This window comes from Trachypithecus francoisi, unplaced genomic scaffold (genome assembly GCF_009764315.1).
Source record: "Trachypithecus francoisi isolate TF-2019V2 unplaced genomic scaffold, Tfra_2.0 Lachesis_group4, whole genome shotgun sequence".
NCBI lineage: Eukaryota > Metazoa > Chordata > Mammalia > Primates > Cercopithecidae > Trachypithecus > Trachypithecus francoisi.
In genome coordinates, this window is record NW_022681469.1 from 133,027,211 (window position 1) to 133,048,835 (window position 21,625).

Here is a 21,625-nt window from a genome sequence, read left to right on the forward strand (position 1 = left end):
AAAAGGAGCAGATCAAGACCCTCAACAAGAAGTTTGCTTCCTTCATTGACAAGGTAAGGTCCCTGGAGCAGCAGAGCAAGGTGCTGGAGACCAAGTGGAATCTCCTGCAGCAGCAAAAGATGGCTCGGAGCAACATGGACAACACGTTCGAGAGCTACCTCAACAACCTTATGCAGCAGCTGGAGACTCTGGGCCAGGAGAAGGTGAAGCTGCGGTCAGAGTTGGGGAACATGCACGGGCTGGTGGAGGACTTCAAGAACAAGCATGAGGATGAAATCAATAAGCGTACAGAGATGGAGAATGAATTTGTCCTCAGATGTGGATGAAGCTTACATGAACAAGGTAGAGCTGGAGTCTCTAATGGAAGGGCTGACTGATGAGATCAACTTCCTCAGGCAGCTGTATGAAGAGGAGATCCAGGAGCTGCAGTCCCAGATCTCGGACAAGTCTGCAGTGCTATCCATGGACAACAGCTGCCCCCGGACATGGTCAGTATCATCGCTGAGGTCAAGGCTCAGTATGAGGTGATCGCCAACCGCAGCCTGGCTGAGGCTGAGAGCATAGACCAGATCAAGTATAAGGAGCTGCAGATGCTGGCTGGGAAGCGCTGGGACGACCTGCGGCATGCAAAGACGGAGATCTCCGAGATAAACCGCAACATCAGCTGGTTCCAGGCTGAGACTGAGGGCCTCAAAGGTCAGAGGGCTTCCCTGGAGGCTGCCATCGCAGATGCAGAGCAGCACGGGGAGCTGGCCATTAAGGATGCCAACGCCAAGCTGTCTGAGCTGTAGGCCGCCCTGCAGCTGGCCAAGCAGGACACGGCACATTAGCTGCGTGGGTACCAGGAGCTGGTGAACATCAAGCTGGCCCTGGACATCGAGATCACCACCTACAGGAAGCTGCTGGAGGACAAGGAGAGCCAGCTGGAGTCTGGGATGCAGAACATGTTTATCCATACGAAGACCACCAGTGGCTATGCAGGTGGTTTGAGCTCAGCCTATGGGGGCCTCACAAGCCCCTGCCTCAGTTACGGCCTGGGCTCCAGCTCTGGCTCTGGCGTGGGCTCCAGCTCTTTCAGCCACACCAGTTCCACCAGGGCCATAGTTGTGAAGATCAAGACCCGCGATGGGAAGCTGGTGTCCAAGTCCTCTGACGTTCTGCCCAAGTGAACAGTTGCGCCAGCCCCTCCCAGACTGCCCCTCCTGTGGCTGCCCCAGAGCCCAGGAGGGAGGCAGCTGTGCAGGGGAGCAAAGGGAACAGAAGACCCAGCTGAGGCTCACCCCTAGCTCTCAGCCCACCCACGGGGAAGTTTACTGCCTGGGGACCCCTCTTGCCCATGCCTCCAGCTACAAAACAATTCAATTGCTTTTTTGTGTGTGTGTCCAAAATAAAACCTCAGGTAGTTCTTTAAAAAAAATAAAAAATAAAAAATCAGTCCCACAAGGGCCTGTTAGTCTCATTCTATGGGCCAATGAGGATTTTCTTCATATTTTCAATGTGCTGAGAAGAATCTGCAGAATGTTAGGACATACTCACACAAGGAGTAAGAAAACCTTCAGAGGAGGCAAATTTGCAAAGCAAGAACTGTGCCCCTCCCCAGTTCTAAGTCAACAACCACCCCATTAAGAGTCTATCTTAATTCTGGGTCGTCAGCAGGTTTCCTTTCTCCTACTCTTATTTGTTCATTTTATGGAACACGGTAGTCTGCCTTTTTTCATGTCTAAATTCATTTCCTGTTGAGAAAGTTCATAACCATGGCACAATAGTAATCATCTTGCATAAGTTACTTAGCTCCCTTCTGCTCTTGTTTCCTCATCTCCAAAATAAGAATAAAAATAGTACTTCTTTTATAAGGTCGTGTTGAGGATCAAAATAGCTAATATATGTTAAGCCCTTGGAACATTTCCCGGACTATAATCACTGCTATATAAATGTTTGCCATCATCCTTCTTGGATGGTTTCAATGTCCCTTGGTTGCCTTTGCCAGGACTTTTTTTTTTTTTTTTTGAGATGGAGTCTTGCTCTGTTGCCAGGCTAGAGTGCAGTGGCACGATCTCAGCTCACTGCAACCTCTGCCTCTTGGGTTCAAGCAATTCCCCTGCCTCAGCCTCCCGAGTAGCTGGGACTACAGGCTTGTGCCACCATACCCAGCTCATTTTTTGTATTTTAGTAGAGACAGGGTTTCACCATGTTGGCCAGGGTGATCTCAATCTCCTGACCTCATGATCCTCCTGCCTTGGGCTCCCAGAGTACTGGGATTACAGGCATGAGACAATGCGCCTGGTCCCCAGGACTCTTATTTTCTAAATCCTATTAGAACATCTTTTTTTTTTTTTTTAGAGTCAGGATCTCACTCCGTCATCCAGGCTGGAGTGTGGTAGCACAATCATAGCTCACTGTCGCCTGTAAGTCCTGGGCTCTAGTGATGCTCCCACCTCAGCCCCACTGAGTAGCTGAGACTATAGGCGCATGCCACTACATGGGGTTAATGTATTAATTTTTTTTTTTGTAGGGATGGAATCTTGCTATGTTGCCCAGGCTGGTCTTGAACCCCTGGCTTCAAGAGATCATCCCGTATCAGCCTCCCACAGTGTTGGGATTTCAGGTGTGAGCCACTGCACCAGCCCTATTAGAACATCTTTCTAAATTATATGGGAATGTACAAAAACAAAAGATAAATCTGCCTGTAGAGCCTTAAAACATTTTCATGGTCCTCATAAGGTCCTTCATATTCAGGAGAGCAGGCACTGCAACATTTAAAGCCTATCTCCAAGGAAGAGACTTTTGCCCAAAGTCTATATAGACTAAGGTTCTGTCTACATTATAATGTCTTCTCAAATCACCTCCTTGACTTCACATTACCATAATAATCCACATCCCATTATAAACTTTTGGCTTTTAGTGAGATAGGCTGTTTTGCAAAAGAGGAAGGCAATGGGAGGCTTTCGATGTTACTTTTCAGGAATAGTTTTCCTTACCTTCTTCCTGTTTGGCCCCTGGGATCTTATCTGCCTTTAAGTGTTATAATAATTCCAGGTGCATTAGAGTATCCAATATGCCACTGAAATCTACGTCTCCCCTGATATTAACCATACACTAAATAAAAGCAGCACATAATAAAATCATCCACATCCCGAAATAGAAAAATTACCCAAAGTATTTAAATTTTACATAGGGAGTAAGTTGTATCACACTCGATGCTAACCATGTTTATAACCATTTATGCTTACACATATGTCATTTCAACAGCTATGCTTGAGCTTCTGCTCCACATATGTCGGGCACTAGGCTGGGCACTAGCAACACACTGGAACAATAATGGGGTGGTTCTGCTGGGGAGGCAGCTAAGACAGACCAAACAGTGGGAGTCCCAGAGGTTTACTCAATAATCATGATGATGAATACATGCAAACCTTCCAACTGAGTTCAGTGTTCCATGTAAAAAGGAATGTAATACGAAAAGCTGACCTGGGCTTGGGGGTTCATGGAAAATTTCTTTAAGGAAGAGACATATGACAAATAAAGAATTGTGAAGTTACCCAAGGTAAGAGAAGAAAGAACATATCGTGAAGCTAGATCAGGAAGTGCAAAGGTCCTATGGTAGGAAAGAAGATGGCCAGTAAAAGATGCATGAGTCATTGATGAGACGGGAACCACTGGCAGAAGACAGGATTTATGGGGGAAGAGCCTCAGTTGAGTCTGGGACATGAGGTGTCTGAAATACCTTTGAGACATATCAAGGGAAAATATGAAATAGGTGGTTGGATATATACATCTGGAACTCAAAGGAAATGTCTCAGCCAAAGATATAACTGTATATAAATAGCTTATAGATAGCAGTTAAAATTAATGATCTTGGATATAGTTGCCTGGAAAAAAAGTAGATAATGAAAAAAGACCGCCTTGACAGGCTTCACTTTTAATGGCTGAGTAGCAGATGAGCCCACCAAGTAGGTTAAGAAGGAGGAGCAGAGAGGTAGAAAGGGCACCAGGAGAATGTGGTAGCACTCAAGGCAAGCGGAGGAAGAGCTGCAAGAAGGGGGAAGTGGTTAATAGTATTTAAGAACATTGCTGAATCATATAGTAAAATAAGGTCTGAACATCACTGGATGTCCTTGAGGACAGGGAGATCACTGTTGACTTTATCAGAGCTGGTTCAGGGGAGTGATTGTGGGAATGGGAGAGTGATGGGCCAGGACATTCAGCCTTAAATAGGTTGAGGAAAGACTGGGAGTTAAGAAAGTGGAGACAAAAATTTTAGGCATCTCTTTCAAGAAATCTGGTTGTGAAGGAAAAGAGATATGCAGTGGTGGGATAAAAAGTGATTTGAGTAGCTGTTTGCCCGGATTGGCAAGCTGAGCCACCCCACCCTTCCTGTGCAGAGATCTGGGTGCAGAGGATCCCTCTCCACTCCATGCCAGACAGATCTCCAGGCATTCAGAGCATCTACTCACTGGAACAGCAGTCTGAGTTACCCCAACCTTCCTGTGCAGAGATCCTGGCGCAGGAGGCCCTCTCCACTCTACACTCAGGCAGAATCTCCATGCATCTGCAGCACCTACCCTCCTGGATTAGGAGTTTAGGCTGCCCCCAATCTCCATGCAGAGAACTTAGGGCTGAGGAGGTCTTGCAGCTCCATGCCGAGGCACATCTCTGGGCGCGAGGAGGCCATCCACTGGATTCTCCCTCAGTGCTGGTGCTTGTGCCTGCCATCAGGGGACCTGTAGGTGGACCTGCCTGGTCTGGCCCTGCCCATCTTGCTTCCTCCCCTCCACTGGGGCTGAGGAGGGAGCTCACACCACTGTGCATTCCATGAATCAACCCATTCATTACCTGAGGCAAAAAAGAGCTTCTTCCAGTAAATAAGGATCACATATATTCCCAGCCACATAGCACTTTTTCTGAGACAGGTTTTCACTCTGTCACCCTGAGTGCAGTGCTGTGATCATGGCTTACTGCAGCCTTGACCTCCTGGGCTCAAGCAATCATCCCTCCTCACTGTACCAAGTAACTGGGACCACAGGCACATGCCACCATGACCAGAAATTTTTTTCATTTTTTTGTAGAGACAGGGTCTCGCTATGTTGCCCAGGCTGTTCTTGAACTCCTGGACTGAAGGGATCCTTCTTCCTCTGGCTCCCAAAGTGTTGAAATTACAGGCACGACGAGCCACCGTGCCGGGCCACACAGCCAGCTCTTACGCATAAGCGCCATCTATCGGCTTGCAGGTCAAACTGCACAGCCCAATAGAAAACCTGGTGACAGAAGTGCATAGTACTATACAAGCAAAGCCAAAAGACCCTACCTAGCATTCTCTACAGTCACACACCCTGCCGTGGGGAGGAAGGAAAGGGAAAGAAGAAAAAACAATAATATGATTGGAAAAAAAGAAAGAAAAAGAAAAAATTCTACCTGCATGAAAACAGTACTAAAATTAGAAAGGCAAGCATCTCTAGATGAAAAGGAACTAGTGCAAGAAACCTGGCAAACTCTGAAGGTAGTGACACTACCAAAGCATCACACTGGCTCCACAGCAATAGTCCCTAACTAAAATGGAAAATCAGAAACAATAGATAGAGAAATAATTCAAGGCATGGATTGCAAGTAAGCAGCAATGAGATCCAAAACAAGGTTGAAAATCAACAAAAAGACACTTCTAAAGCAATCCAGGAAAAGAAGGAGGAAATAAACATCTTTAAAAGAAATCAACCAGAATTTCTGGAATTGAAAAACTCACCTAAGGAATATCAAAATACAATTGAAATATTTATGAATAGACTGCACCAAGCAGAAGAAAGAATTTCAAAGCTTGAAGACTGGTGTTTTGAACCACCCAGTTAGATAAAAATAAAAAGGAAATAATTTTTTAAAATGAACAAAGTTTTCAAGAAATATTGGATTATGTAATGTGACCAAAATTATGAATTACTGGACATTAACAAGAGACACAGAAGAAAACAACCACGAAAACATTTGAGGCGGTAATTCAAGAAAAGTTCCTAATCTTGCTAGAGAGATAGATATCCAGATACAAGAAATCTAGAAAACACATGTGAGATAGTATACAAAATAAACATCATCAATGCATATAGTCACCAGACTGCCCAAAGTCAATGCTAAAGAAAAAAATATTAAAGGCAGCAAGAGAAAAAGGTCAGATCACATACAAAAAGAACCCCATCAGGCTAACAGCAGACTTCTCAGAAGAAACCTTTTAAGCTGGGAGAGATTGGAGGCCTATTTCCAGTATTCTTAAAGAAAAGAAATTCCAACCAAGAATTTCATATCTTGCCAAACTAAGCTCTACAAGCAAAGGAGAAATAAAATATTTTCCAGACAAGCAAGTGCTAAGGGAATTCATTACCACTAGACCTTCCTTACAAGAGATCCTTCAGGGAGTTCTAAACATGGGGACAAAATAACAATACCTACTACCAGAAAAATATACACAGCCCACAGACCCTATAAAGCAACCACACTATGGAAACTACAAGGTAAGCAGCTAACAACTTCCTAACAAGATCAAAACATCACATATCAATATTAATCTTGAATGTAAATGGTCTCAATGCTCCACTTAAAAGGCACAGAGTGGCAAATTGGATTTAAAAAAATAAGACCCATTCGTTTTCCATTTTCAAGAGGCCTATCTCACATGAAATGGCACTCATAGGCTCAAAGTAAAGAGTTGGAGAAAAAAATCTATCATGCAAATGGAACACAGAAAAGAGTAGGGCTTCCAGGCAGGGATGATTTAGTCTAACCAGGTTCTTTGAGTAGTCAGGAGTTCGCTTCCTTAGCCTGAAAACAGAAGATGAAAGTACTGATTCCCAGCAACTGCAGTCCCTTGGACCAGAACAGGGACCAACCCAAAAGCTGATGGTCTTGTGTTCATGCACAGCTGACCCTAGAGCTTTCAGGCCTCATTCGTGTGATCTGGGGAGTTGGTCCCACAGCCTAGTGGATGGAGGTGAGCCCTGTGGCTGAAAGCTCATGATGCAAACTATATGCACGCCCTCTCCCACTGCAGCCATCCTCACCTGTGTACCCATGCACCCAGCTAAAACAGAGTGCTGAACACCTCCAGAAGCACTCTCCTTTACTAGGAAATTAAAAGAGACTTATGGGTAAGAAGACTTACCCATACTTTTTGGTGCATTTTAGAGAAGTGTCTGCAGCCCACTACAACAGGGCTTCTATCATAAGGGCTTCTAACTGAAGTTATAAAGGGAGTTGAGGGAGGCAGGCTGTTTGCAAGTTTAGTATCTTCTACCCTTCAAACAGGGAGTGAGAGTAGTATCAGGTGTATGACAAAACAGATGCATGCAAATAAATAAAATGAATTTTTGAAAGCAAATCCCATTTCCCTTTATACATACCCATTCCTTCTCAGCAGTGGATAACTGGACATTGATCTTGTCTTTTTCTGTGATTCTATTGACTCCTGTTTTAAAACTACATCACATTGAGGTAAATATTCCATTGAAGTGAGCTGTTATATCCGTGGAAGCTCCTAGCTTCCTCACTCAAACTCTGTCCTGTCCTAAGGTCTTCACTCACCTCTTACTGACGCCACTTCTATTTCCACAGGCACTGGTGTTCCCATCTTTGGGCAGACTCAGGGAGAAGTGTCTGCTTCCACGCGCTGGCACGCTTGGGTGGAAATGTGAGGGAGCCACACACATCTCCACTGCCATCCACATCGGCTTGGCCTCGGCACCCAACTGCAGCAGTTTCCCTCAGCTCCCTCACCCTAAATGTGCCCAGCGCTGGTTTTTTTGTGTGTGGCAGTTAGACTACTTTCAGGTACCTAGGTGTGCCCTCCTCCAGCTTCATCACTGGGTGACCTTCTGGAAACATAACCACTTCCTCCTGCACTCCAGTGCCTGGTGCGCCCTACAGCTTGACATCACTTTGTTCGAGCAGCACGAGCTCTTGCAGATTTCATCTCTCACAAAACAAACCCCATCGAGAAGCACATCCTCGATTGTCTTGAGACAGATTCCCCAAGAGAACACTCTGAGATGAAGAATTGGGTGCACATGATTCATTAAGAAAATGCTTTCAGAAATAAAAAGGAAATAAACCAGTAGGGGAGTGAGGGTGGGGAATGGGAGGCAAAGGGGAAGAAGGCAACCAGGGGTGAGCTTTCGGGCAGATTCCTGGGGAGGATGGCTGCAGCCTGACCCCTCAGGTGAAATCTGGAGTATAAATGAGCCTCAGAGATGCCTGGACCTGAGGGAGGGAGCAGGCAGTCATCTTCCCAACTCCACACCCACACCCACCAGTCATCCGTAAAGGGCCATCAGGTGGGACACCAGTTCCCAGTCACCTGGAACTCTGAGCTCCTGCAGAGAAGTCAACTCCGAGAGCATGGGGAAGTCCCCTGCAAGACGTGCAGGTGCAAACCTTTGAAAGCAGAAGGGTGCTTCCAACAATCCCAGGGGACTGACAGGGCAGGGGGGCAGGGCATGATGCTCTTCCCTACCTCCAAAATCCTGTTCCCCAAACTTTTCCTCATCTTCCAACTCTTCCAGCATAGCCCCATATCTTAACCTTGATGGACCAGCCATCAGCTTTTCTGGTGCGTTTACCCTCCCCAGGTCCTGTCATCTCAAAGCCAACCTGCTCACCATTGCCAGCTTTGCCATGTTTGTCACGTCAGTCCTTGGTTTTGTGTGTCTCTATGTGTGCACAGGTGTGGCCATGTGCACACACATGTATATGTATGGAAGCATTAGTCACAGGTGAAGAGAAAGCAGAACTCACCATTTTTTGTTTCAAATTATCAGCAGTTCACATCTTCCCACAAAGCAGGAGCATTGCCTTTTTTGAAGCCCGTCCATCACTCCCACTTCTTCATTGGGTGCCAGCTCATCTTAACCCACGTTGCTGGGCAGGGCCTCAGGCAGAGCTCACACACTCCCTTTAGGCTGCTCAAGCTTTTCCTGTGCTGTCTGTGGATCCTATCACGCCTGCCACAAACTGTCCCGAACAGTTCTCAGTTTATTCCAGCCACACCCTGGATCTCCCTAGTGATGTGCTCATTTCTTTGAAAGTTCCCTTTAAGACACACCCATCACTCCTGCTCACCCCTCGAATCCTCTCATTGGTTGAGGTTGATTCAATTGCAGTCATGCACTGCAAAACAACATTTCAGTCAACAACAGACTGCACATAGGACAGTGGTCCCATAAGATTATAATGGAGCTGAAAACTTCCAATTACCTGATGATGACTTGATCCTGACCCTGGGTAGGCCTAGGCTAATGTGTGTGGACCTTCATATTTAATTTTAAAAGTTTAAAAGGTAAAAATATTTTAATAGAAAAAAAGCTTAAAGGATAGCTGTAAAGAAAATATTTTTGTAGATCTTTGCAATGTGCTTGTGTTTTAAGCTACGAGTTCTTACAAAAGAGTCAAGAATCAAAAAATTAAAGTTGGCCTGGCACGGTGGCTCACGCCTGTAATCCCAGCACTTTGAGGCAGGTGGATCACAAGGTCAAGAGATCGAGACCAACCTGGCCAACATGGTGAAACCCCCTCTCTACTAAAAATACAAAAATTAGCTGGTTGTGGTGGCAGACACCTGTATCCCAGCTACTCAGGAGGCTGAGGTAGGAGTATCACTTGAACCCAGGAGGCAGAGGTCGCAGTGAGCCGAGATCACACCCTTGCACTCCAGCCTGGCGACAGAGCAAGACTCCATCTCAAAATAAATAAATAAATAAATAAATAAAGTTTGTAAACTAAGAAAGTTACAGTAAGTTAAGATTAATTGATTAGTGAAGAAAGATAAATATATTTTTATCAATTTAGTGTAGCCTAAATGCACTTCCAGTCCTGCAAGCTCTATTCGTGGCAAGTGCCCTATACAGGCGTATTGTTTTTATCTTTTGTGCTTAATTTTTACTTCACTTTTTCTATGTGTACATATGCTTAGATACACAAATGCTATTGTGTTAACAGTTGCCTACAATATTCAGTACAGTAATACGTTGCGCAGGTTTGTAGCCTGGGAGCAATAGGCCATACCATGTACCCGGGTGTGTAGTAGGGTACACCATCTAGGTCTGTGTAAGTGCAGTCTAGGATGCTTGCCCAATGCCAAAATTGCCTAACAACGCATTTCTCAGAACGTATTCTGGTTGTTAAGCAACACGTGACTGCAAATGTCCATTCTGAGTTAAAGGACCAGCCATAGGATTTCCCAGATCTGCCCTACTAGTCACATCCTCTCTTTCCCCGTACAAACACCATTTGCCAAAATCATACCCACAAGGGAGAGTAGCAGAACAGAAATTGAAGTGCCACTTTTGCTGACAGAGATGAGGAGGGCCAGGGTCATAAAGCATTAGCTAAAGTGTTTCTTATGTTTCCCTGTACTCCTTATCCTTACCCATTTGGGTCACCACACTGAGACCTTCATTACTCCAGGGGGAGTCGTGATGTCAGAAACAGCAAAGCAAGGCATCAGATTCTTAAATGCTAATTTTGGAATATCTTGTGTGCCTTCTGCAGCAGGAGAAAGCCGTCTTTCTGACAACTCCTTTCTTATGATATTGGGATGTGTTTCTAGAGCCCAGATTCCTTCTGTTGTTTCCTGCTCTCTTCAGGCAGTCCCAGCTGAGTTTAAAATGTAGCCAGCTTGTCAGCTGGTCCCACTTTCTTTCTAGCAAATGTAAGGCTAACACTGGATACTGGACCAGACTGCTCTCTACTTCTTTTATTTTTGCTTTTGGAATTAAACATTTCTTTTCCTAACATAATCATCCATAATTTACCTTCTGGGGTTCTCTCCAGTATGAAATATACATGTAGAACAAGTTCTCAGTCCATTTGAGAACATCTATTTCACAAACAAATTCTACCCACTTCTGCACTTCTTCATATCTAAATGAGGTCATTTTACCCAGGAAACGTCTTCCCATTACCCCATCATCTGACCCAGACTGGGACTACATTGTTGCACTTCAGCCTGGCTTGACTTTAGTTGTGGTTTTTCTCCTCTTCCCTGCCTCTCTGAGCAGCCCTGATTCCCGCAAGCAAAGTGTCCAGGCACACCTACATTTTACTTCTAGACTTTGACTTTATAATAATTACACATGAGTCAGGATAGGCTAAGCTACACTGCACATCTTAGGGACTTGCAAGATAAAGGTTACTTTTCACTCACGTTGTATGTCTTTGGTGAGTTGCTTCTGTTGCATGCCATCTTCATTTCTGGACCAGCTAGTGGAGCAGCCGCTACCTGCACTATTGCCAGTTGCTGGGGCAGAGAGAAATGAGACACGGAGAATCACATGCTGACTCTGAAAGCTCTTCTGTGAGTAACACGCATTGCATCTGCCCTTATTTAATTGGTTAGTGCAAGTCATAGGACCACTTCTGAGTTCAACTGTGTAAGACTACAATGCTCCCACAGAGGCGTCTAAGGAAGAAAGTTAAAATATTTAACTTATGAGAATACAATTGATCAGAATGCACCTTAACTCAGAATGACATAGTCCTTGTATAATAAGGCCCTAGGCTTCTTCATCTATTTCTTGATAAAATAAATTCCATCACCCATGGTGAAACCACAGTTTGAGTCATGAAATTTTGAACACACTAAAGGGTTAAATAATCAGCAATCCCAAGTCAGGCGGATACATGAAGAGAAGGAGGAGGTAAATCCAAGACTGCACAAGCCAAATGAAGCCAAGCAGTGAGTCTCTCCATGGCTCCTTTCTTGGCTCTGCAGACACAGTCTGGGGATACAGACCCAGGGCCACCTGCCTCTGTGCCACACTAATGAGCCGAAAGCCCTGAATGTCACACACTTGAGCTCCAAGGCGGATGTGTATTGTGGCTGCTTTTTGTAGTTTAATGTCCCTGTGTGCTCTCCTGGCTGAGAAACAGATTAAAGGGGAAAACAAGCTGTGATAGCAAAACAACATTCTCCCCACAGCCACCTGAAGGCCTGTTGGAAGCTCTGCCTTGTTTTGAAGTCATTCTTTTTTTTTTTTTTTTTTTTGAGACGGAGTCTTGCTCTGCCGCCCAGGCTGGAGTGCAGTGGCCGGCTCTCAGCTCACTGCAAGCTCCGCCTCCCGGGTTCACGCCATTCTCCTGTCTCAGCCTCCCGAGTAGCTGGGACTACAGGCGCCCGCCTCGTCGCCCGGCTAGTTTTTTTTTTTTTTGTATTTTTTAGTAGAAACGGGGTTTCACCGTATTAGCCAGGATGGTCTCGATCTCCTGACCTCGTGATCCGCCCGTCTCGGCCTCCCAAAGTGCTGGGATTACAGGCTTGAGCCACCGCGCCCGGCTTGAAGTCATTCTTAAGTGGAACTAAGAGAATCTCATTTCCCAATAATCTCATCACACCCGCAGCCACCCATCAACCTCCACCACTCACTGAACAGTGAGAAGTGGGCCTCCCCTGAAGTACACGGATCCTCAAGTTCTGGTTTTTGCCAGTGTCCTCACTTGGCCAGGCACCAGCAAGGCAGAATTCACAACCCACTCCTCACCCTTTCTTTCTCCAGCATTCCCTCCGGAGGGGCCAAGGATCAACAACCAAATAAGGAGTATGCCAATTTCATAAATAGCTAAGCCTATCATTTATCATCTAAACAAGAATGCTTTTGAGACCGAAGAAGTTTGCTAAATTAAATGGGGTATATAAATTGAAATATTCATTGACCCTCAAATAGTTTTATGATGATAGGTTTATAAAATAGTTCTCTAAAAGCTATTTTAAAAAATAAATCCCCCTTCTAAAAAATAAAAATAGCAGTCTTAGGTACATGAAATAACATTTTTTGAAACCTTTTTTTATATTGGTTATTTGAGCATTTAATGCTCAAATAATATAAGCAAATTGATGATTGTTAGTACATATTCACTTACTGTAATCTGCTTCTCAGCCACATCTGTTCTCTGTCACTGATATTTTTCTAAAAAACTTATTCTTTAAAATGATTTGATTTTTTTCTGAAAGTTTTTTAAGTGTGCATTTTATGATTAGTAGATTTAACATTTTTTATACGTTCACTTGACTCTTCTCTGTACACCATAATGTATATTGGAATTGAGAAAATGCCGTCTTAATAGGCGCTAAAAGAGAATCATTTACTGTGTTTATTGGGCATTTGTATGTCTTTTGAAGAAACGTCTACTCAATTTGTTCCATTTTTCAATTGAGTTTTTGTTGTGATTGTTGTTGAATTATAGAAGTTCTTTATGTATTCTGGATATTAACCCTTAATTGGAAACATAGTTTGTGAATATTTTCTCCCATTCTGTGGGTTGCCGTTTTACTCTGTTGTGTCCTTTGATGTATAGAGGTTCTTAATTTTGGTGTAGTTTAATTTAGTTTTTCCTTTTGTTATCTGTCAAAATTAATTTTAAAAGATAAACTCTTTAAATAATATGTATCTATGATTCCTTTAAAAGAAATTCAAATTTAGATTATGTAAAATTAGTAGATTTTATCTACAAAGCAAGGTATTGCAAAATATAATCGTAGAATTTCAAAATGAAATGTTATACTCCTTTTGAGCTCTCATTGCTTAGTTTTTTCAGTTTCTCTATTGCTTTATTAAGGAAACATTTCAACAGATTTTTGTCTGCAAGTATTGTTTTCAAACTGCAGTTTTTTAAAAAAAACTTCAAATGCTGAGATTTAGGGGGGCTACATTTGTTAAATATTTGGAACAAAATGCAGACAGATTTTAGATTACTTAATCACACAAACGTTCAATACCATTTGCAAGACACTACTTAACTTGATGTACAAAGTAATTCTTCAAAGGCTCAAACATTTCTAAACTTCAGTTGATGATGGCAGCAAAGGATAAAAATCTGTATTGCCTTTTCATGAGGGTTTTTAGTTTTCACTCTCAGCTTATACACACACATACAATACAGTTCAATTGTACTGGTTTATAAAAAAATTTTCACAATTAGAGATGTTATTTTGATTGCAACATGTTTGAAAGCAATTGTGAATTATGTGCTCTGCAAGTTTCTTAATTTAGTAAGAATTTTTTTTTACCATGACTGCATTGCATAAAAATTTGTATTTATATTAGTACAGCAAAAGAAAAATAACTTATCCCTTTCTTAGTTGAATTTCCTTGAGAAACAGACACTGAGGCTAGGATTGAGTGCACATAGTTCATTCAGAGGTTCAGGGAATCATCAGGAGAGTGAGAAGATGACATTAGAAGTGAAGGCAGCCAGTAACAGGCTGTTCCTAAGCTAGCTAACATGGTGGGCTTAACCTTGTAGGAAGCTCTAGGTATCCCTGTAAAACACACTATCCCAGGCAAGGGGCCACAGAGCTGGGGCATTGATACCCCTCTTTTCCTTTTAATTGTTGGCTAAGAAATGCTCCTGAGGGTAGTGCCCTAAGTACTCCTGGCCTTAGAGGTGTGGCAAAGTGAGTTAGAACAGCTGTGAATAGCAGTCTACTGACAAATACATATGTACCAGCTAGCAGATAAACTGAGAAGGTTCTGCTTCAGTTTTTGATGTTGAATTTGTATCAGTCTAGATCAATCAGGAAGCAAAAAACACCCAGTAGCTTAAATAAAAGGAGTTTTATACAAGGGTAAGCAAACTGTGTCCACAGGCCAAAACCGGACCTGCTTTTATAAATAAAGTGTGACTGCAACACAGCCACACCCATTCATTTTCATATTGTCTTTGGCTGTTTTTGTGTTACAACAGCAGAGGTGAGTAGTCATGACACTGCTGTATGGCCCACAGAGTCCAAAATATTTACTATTTGGCCCTTTACAGAAAAAGTTTGCCTACTCATAATTTAATACAAAGAATGAATAAGCTATGGTAGGACAGTAACTATGAAGATCCAAAGGGAAATCTAAAGTGCTGAGGAAAATATATAAAAATATATAAAACTTGGTCCCCTCCCCAAGTGTAAGTTCAGAAGTCATTGAAGGGGGTGTGGACAGTGGAGAGGTTGTTAGGTTGCCCAGGCCAGAGCTGGCCCACAGTGGCTAGGCAAGCAAGAACAACCATTTTTGTGCAGATGAGTCAAGGTTGGTGGGCCAGTGGGCAGATTTTGGGTGCCACCACAGGAGCGAGGCCTGGAGCATGTCGTGTTTTAATTTTGGTGGGGGCACAGAGTCAACCCTCCAGGTCAAAGGTGAGCCAAGGCTGATGGGGGGCACACAGAGGGAATCAGGCACCCTGAGGGAAGCAGGGCACTGCTGAAGTTGCTGCTGGAACTGGGAGCTGAAATGACCACCTTGTGTGGGAATCTACTGCACTATGTATAAGGCTTGGGTTGGGCTCCGTGGCTGGCTGGGTGGGATCAAGGTCAGGCAGGCAACTCACTAGATGACCATCCCCATGTGACCACACATGTGTGCATGGTTGGGACTTAGGAAGGGGTACAGGGAGCAGCGAGCTGGGGGGCCACACTCTCAAGGGCTCCTGACTGCAATGCCACTGCTTGAGTTGAGGGATGCAGAAAGTTCATGGCAAATGCAAGAGAAAGCTGCACCTGTAGGAACCTAGCAGTGAAGAAACAGAAAAAAAGTGCCCCATCCAGAAGTGGCTGAGTCACACTGGAACCAGGAAGGAAACCCCTTCCTTCTGCAATGTCTCTCCAGGGCTCTCTACTTACAAAGCTTAACATTGTGCCAGCCAGCAAAGGAAAATATATAGAAGGGTGAGAACTGTTATCAGCGAGCAGGCAAAAATATGAATCTGGAGTTTAGAGGCAAGAAATTGGCAAGAAGTAAAAAGTTGACTCTTCTTCAGTAGCTGAAAATTCAGTACTTAATTTTTCATTAAATATGTACCTTCAATATTTTAAGCTACTGATGCAAATGTTTTAAATTAAACAAATATTATTAAATAATACAAATAAAATCACTGTGCAAAACCACACAGACTTTATTCTATGTGTTCTCCAGCAAGACTACTCAATCTCTATTTCCTCTGCATACGTTCCACATCGCCTATTTACTTTGATGACTAGTCACCTGGAAGCCTTTGTGCATCGTGTACCCCAAAACGTGGGCCAAGGCACAGCCCACTGGTACACGGGCATCCACATAAAATACTTCTCCACCACTGCAGAGAGGGGAGGAGGAAGCTGTCACTGGCTGCTTGTAGCTGAGAACACTTTGTTTTATCTGAAAGCAGTATGTGTTGTCATGAAAAAGGAGATGTAAATGATGTTGCGTCTGTATACATATGGGGAAAGAGTAATAAGTTATCTCTGATTATTTTCACTTCTTAATATGAAAACTATGCTCACTGCACAGGCAAATCACCCATGCCTAGCTGAGATCATGGCAGCAAACAGAAATACAAAGTGCAGGTCTACCAAATCCATCCCAGCTTCTTTTAATGTAACTACTAATAGCACAACCTTAAACAGATATATTTAGGACAAGAGACAGCCTGGTCATGCTTTAGCCAGGTCTTTCCCAGACAAATTTGGATGAAAAGTTACCCTACTGACTCCACACTTCAAATGCTGAAAAGCTGACATGGAGATTGTAGCTTAGACCTGGATGACCACACAAGACCTCATCCACCTATTCTCCTCCCTTGAATCTCAGAGACTCTTTTATCCAGTCCACAGAGTAAAGGACAGGTCTGTGTTATTCACCCAGGCACAGTGTATCAGAGAAGATGGGGCAGAGCTGCAGCACTGTTCAATGCAGGAACCTAACCCAGTAGTGAAGCTTGGTCCAAAGAGTGGCTGCTCAGGTCTGATCGGATGAGATTAGCCACTCTTTCTTCCATGAGGATGCCTGACTGGAGAGATGGAGAGAGATGCAGGATTATGGGACAAAATATCCCCACATGGCACCACCTACTTCCACTCATTCACATCCACCTCCTCCTTCAGCACCCACATGCCCTACCCATACATCTGGCGAGAGTCCTGTCTCTCCTTTCTCAAAAACATACCTAGACTCTATTCCCATTCTTTCCATCCCTTTCCAACTGCTGTGGTTTTGCCTTTCATTTTCTCCAGCCTGAACTCCTACAACAGTTTCCTCACTTGCCACCACACTGACCACATCTGCATCCCTCTACAGATGCGGTCAGCTCCCTCTGATGACCTTGTGTTATGGATGAGATGAAGCTCAAACTCCTTAGCCTGAAAGATAGTGGTTCCCATAGCTGCATGTACATCCCAGTTATCTGGAGGTTGTGTTTAACACTAACAAATAGTGGTGTCCATCTCAGGCTCCCTGGATCCCCAGAGGTACAGGAATTGAATAAGGCTGTCCCTACAAGACCCTTCACAACACAGTGCCAATCTCCTTTCGCCACCTCCTGCAACACACCATACCCTGAACCCACATAGATTACTTTCCATTTTCCTACTGTGACATGTACTTTCATGCAGTGACTTTTCATATTCTTTTCTAGAGTATTTTTTCTTGCCCTCCTTATCTTTATACTTCCAGATGCTTCAACATTTAGCCCCAATAACATCGGCTCTGTGAGGTCCTTATTAATCCACTGTGAAGAGGTGGGCTCTCTTTAGTGTCTTACACTTATTCTTAGCACAAATCATATTTTTTCTTGGAGTTTTAAGGGGCACATAAAGTAACATCACTCTTCCTTGCTTAGTTCAAAGATAGACACATTATTGAATTCCTATACCTCCAGAGATTCAGTGAGCCTGAGGTGAAGACCACTATCTGTTAAAGATAACTCCAGATAACTTGGATGTACATGCAGTGACATCAGATGGAAATGAAAATATCAGCTTCATTCCCGATAGACTGCACTCCGGAAGGTCACACTTGTGTGTGGGCATGGGGGCTTAGTACCACACTTTTCTGTCTAAATCACACTCCCTCCAAATGGGCAGAACCTGCCTTACTATGCTGCTTACCTGGAAGTAGAGTGGCAGAGAGCTTAACAGTAGGAATGGAGTGAGGGGAGAGAAAGAGAGGCAAAGAAGCAAGTCCATTTTTCTCTTCCAAACTCTTCATCAGATAATCCACTGTGACTGAGCCCCAGTGAAGGGCTGAGGAGATGAGAGAGGTGGAGAAAAGCCTAGTGTGGTCTGGTGGAAGTCCCTCATGGAAACATAAGAATTTTAGAATAAATGCCCCCTAAGACTATTGTAATTATTTTTATATGATTATCTTACTCTATTTCCTAGACTTCTAGAATCCCAAAGATGGGATTTTTTCATTTCTTCTGCCTAGTACTAAATTCAATAAGTGTTTGTTAAATGAAGGCTTAATCCTGAAGTGTTATTTAACATGTTAGATTTTAAAGACAGTGATAGCTCAAATTTTAAAATCAAACAGCTTCTAGTCATTTCAAATTCCCAGTAGTCTCTCTAACATAATTACATGGTTTTTTGGTTATGTTTGGACATTGTCTACAAGTATTATTTGTGGTAGACTTTATCCTCTAAATGGCTGAGTCTTCCATCTATTTTTAGTTGCTTTCTTAATTTAAATTCAAATAGGACAAAAGCCAGGACATGATGTCCTGCTGCTGTGTACATAGCTTAAGAATGATTTCTAAATATTTGCTACCATTTGTAAGAGAAACAGACCATGTGAGGCATCACATATCTAGATAGATTGGAACCAGATGAGAAGCATGTGGTCCTTATTTCCAAAATCCTTGTCCACATTGGAGAGGGGTTGGCAGTTGAAAGCTGAAACCTCTCCTTCTGAATAACCAGATAAAGGGAAAGTGTCTGCCTATTCAAGTTGTGGAATAGTTTGGAAATCAGTAATGAAGAGAGGCCAAAACAGACCTCGGCCATTGGAGAGTAAAGTGGACAGAAAAAAGGCACTGAAACAAGAGAACTTTGGCTTGGAATATCAGCAGGTCACTTACATCTCAGTACCAGTTTCTTCATCTTAAAGGGGAGTTAATATCACTTTTGCAAAGTTGGCTGTGATAACTGAGTGAGGCCAGGTGTGGTACCTGGTCTAGCAGACACCAGTCTCTGTCATTTATACATTGGACTAATAGCACACCAGCATCATACAGTAGCAACTCTGCTTCTCTGTCAATGTTTGTGGAGACAGGGGTGGAGATGTTTTCTGAGCAAATTTATTTTTCAAAAACTCCTTCAGAGGCATTGTCCATATGTCCTGTGGTTGATTTTTTTTTCATTTGTGAAAATGTAAACACACGCTTGGGCACTTTCACCATGTTACCATTGTTATACTGTTTACCTTTTTTACTTGAATACAAGTTGTGAGTTTCAATGCTCATCTGGTCTACTTGGCTAGGATGACATTTATGCTACTTAGGAATAGTTGACATTTAGATCTTAGCAGTAACTGTTGGAATATGTCCAGGTTAATCTTGGATAATTGGTTTAAATCCAATTCTTTTTGTTTTTCCCTGAGAGGAATGATAAGAAACTATTAACAGTGATTGCTTTTGGGTGAAAGAGACATAGCAGGAGAGGAGGCAGTCTCTAAGACGGCCCCCAAAGACCCCCACCTCCTAGTGTTCACCTCATTGTGCAATCCCCTCCTCTTCAGTGTAGACTGGACTTACTAACTTGCCTCTAATGAACAGAATTCAGCAGAAGCGATGGATGTCACTTCCAAGATGAGGTTTTAGAAAGACTGTGACTTCCACCTTGGGTGGTTTTTTTCTTGCCTTTTCTCTCACATGCTCACTCAGAGGGCCTCGGTTTCCAAATTGTGAGCTGTCCTATGCAAGACCCTGTGGCAAGGAACCAGGGGAGGCCTGCGGGAAACCACCTATGAGCAACTCAGGCCCTCAATCCACTGCCTGTGATGGACTAAATTCTGCCAAAAACCAAATGAGCGAGATTGAAAGAAGACTTTCCCTTTGTCAAGCATTTAGATGAGACTGAAGCTCCAGTCAACAGCTTGACTGCAACCTCTGAGAGACCTCGCGCCAGAGATAACCAACTAAGCAGCAGCTAGACTTCTGACCCCCAGAACTGTGATATAATGAGTGCTTTGTTATATTAAGCTGCTAAATTTGGGGATAATTTATTGCACAGCAATAGATAACTAATAGATAGGGTAATCTGGCATATCTTAAATGTATGTGGTTGATGTCTCATGCCTCCCTAAAGTGTATAAAACCAAGCTCCACCTCAGCCACTATGGGAACACGTTCTCAGAATCTCCTGAGGACTGTGTCACAGGCCATGGTTACTCATATTTGGCTCAGAATAAATCTCTTCAAATATTTTACAGAGTTTGACACTTTTCATCGACAAAGTAACACTCTGGCAAGATTCCCCTGACATATTTTGCCCATCTGTTTATTTAACATTTCGATTGCACTTGCTTTAGGAGTATCTCTTGTCAACACTAATAATTATAGATGCACTGTTTTAACTGTGTCTCATATAGACATTAACTCATTGGGTTTAATTTTGAGATTCAATACATGAGCAAATGCCATTTGTAGGTGTTATGACCGGAGACAGTTTCACTCTCATTTTGCTTAAGTGTGCTTTCTTGGTTTGTATCTTTGCTACATGGCCTGTATTTTTTTTTTTTTTTTAGGTAATTTCACTCTTCTCCCTGTGGTAATTTGAAAATTATTAAGACTGATCTTATTTCAACTTTAAGTAACATACTTAAAAGTGAACATTCCAAGTCATCTTCATTTAACCTCATAAAGCAAAACAAAATCTACTTATTTCTGGAAGATGAGGGCACTCACCCACTTAGACTTCCTTGTGTAAGCTTCAAGATTGTGTCAGCACATATTAGGATTTTTATTTGTCTATTGTTGTTATTTTTAATATTATGTAGCTTTTCTATAAATAGGTATAACATCTACATTCTGTACTATGAACATGATTTTTCTATTTTTAAATAATTTACTGTTCACTCTCTGTCAGTGGTGGCCACCTAACTTTTTTTTTTTTTTTTTTTTTGAGATGGAGTCTCGCTCTGTCCACCCAGGCTGCAGTGCAGTGGCTTGATATCCGCTCACTGCAAGCTCCGCCTCCCGGGTTCACGCCATTCTCCTGCCTCAGCCTCCCGAGTAGCTGGGACTACAGGCACCCACCATCACACCTGGCTAATTTTTTTGTATTACATAGAGACGGGGTTTTCACCGTGTTAGCCAGGATGTTCTCCATCTCCTGACCTCGTGATCCGCCCCCCTCGGCCTCCCAAAGTGCTGGGATTCCAGGCGTGAGCCACCGCGCCCGGCCGGCCACCTAATTTTTAAGGCCCAGTTCAAAATGAAAATGATGCTGAACGCTTGCCATGGTCTTGGATTCCCCGTGTCTGCCAGGTCGTTGCTAGGAATCCACAGTCCTGGCAATTCTGAACCGCCTGAGAACTGCCCCAGTAGGAGGGAAACCATTTCTCCAGGGTGAGATTTGTAAGCTGTCAGGTCTGGTTGGGGGTGGCTGGATAGGGAGTGGGGTAATAGAAAAGGGTAAGAAAAAGCAGCTTTTACCTTTTATTTTATGCCTGCTCTACTGTATAAATTTTCCCATTTTATATATGTACAATATTTACTTTTAAAAATACTGTCAACAGGTGTTATTTAGGCCAGTAGATTATGGACAATGCTGCAAATTGGCTCACTCAGTGCAAACTCCAACAGCTTCTATTGCCTTCCCATACTACAGAAGCTAGCAAACTTAAAACAAACAAACAAA

At 43.2% G+C, this 21,625-nt stretch overlaps 1 pseudogene; it reads left to right on the top strand.

Moving 5' to 3' along the window:
• Positions 1–215: 215 nt before the first annotated feature.
• Positions 216–1,279, top strand: LOC117073576 (annotated as a pseudogene).
• Positions 1,280–21,625: the final 20,346 nt, after the last annotated feature.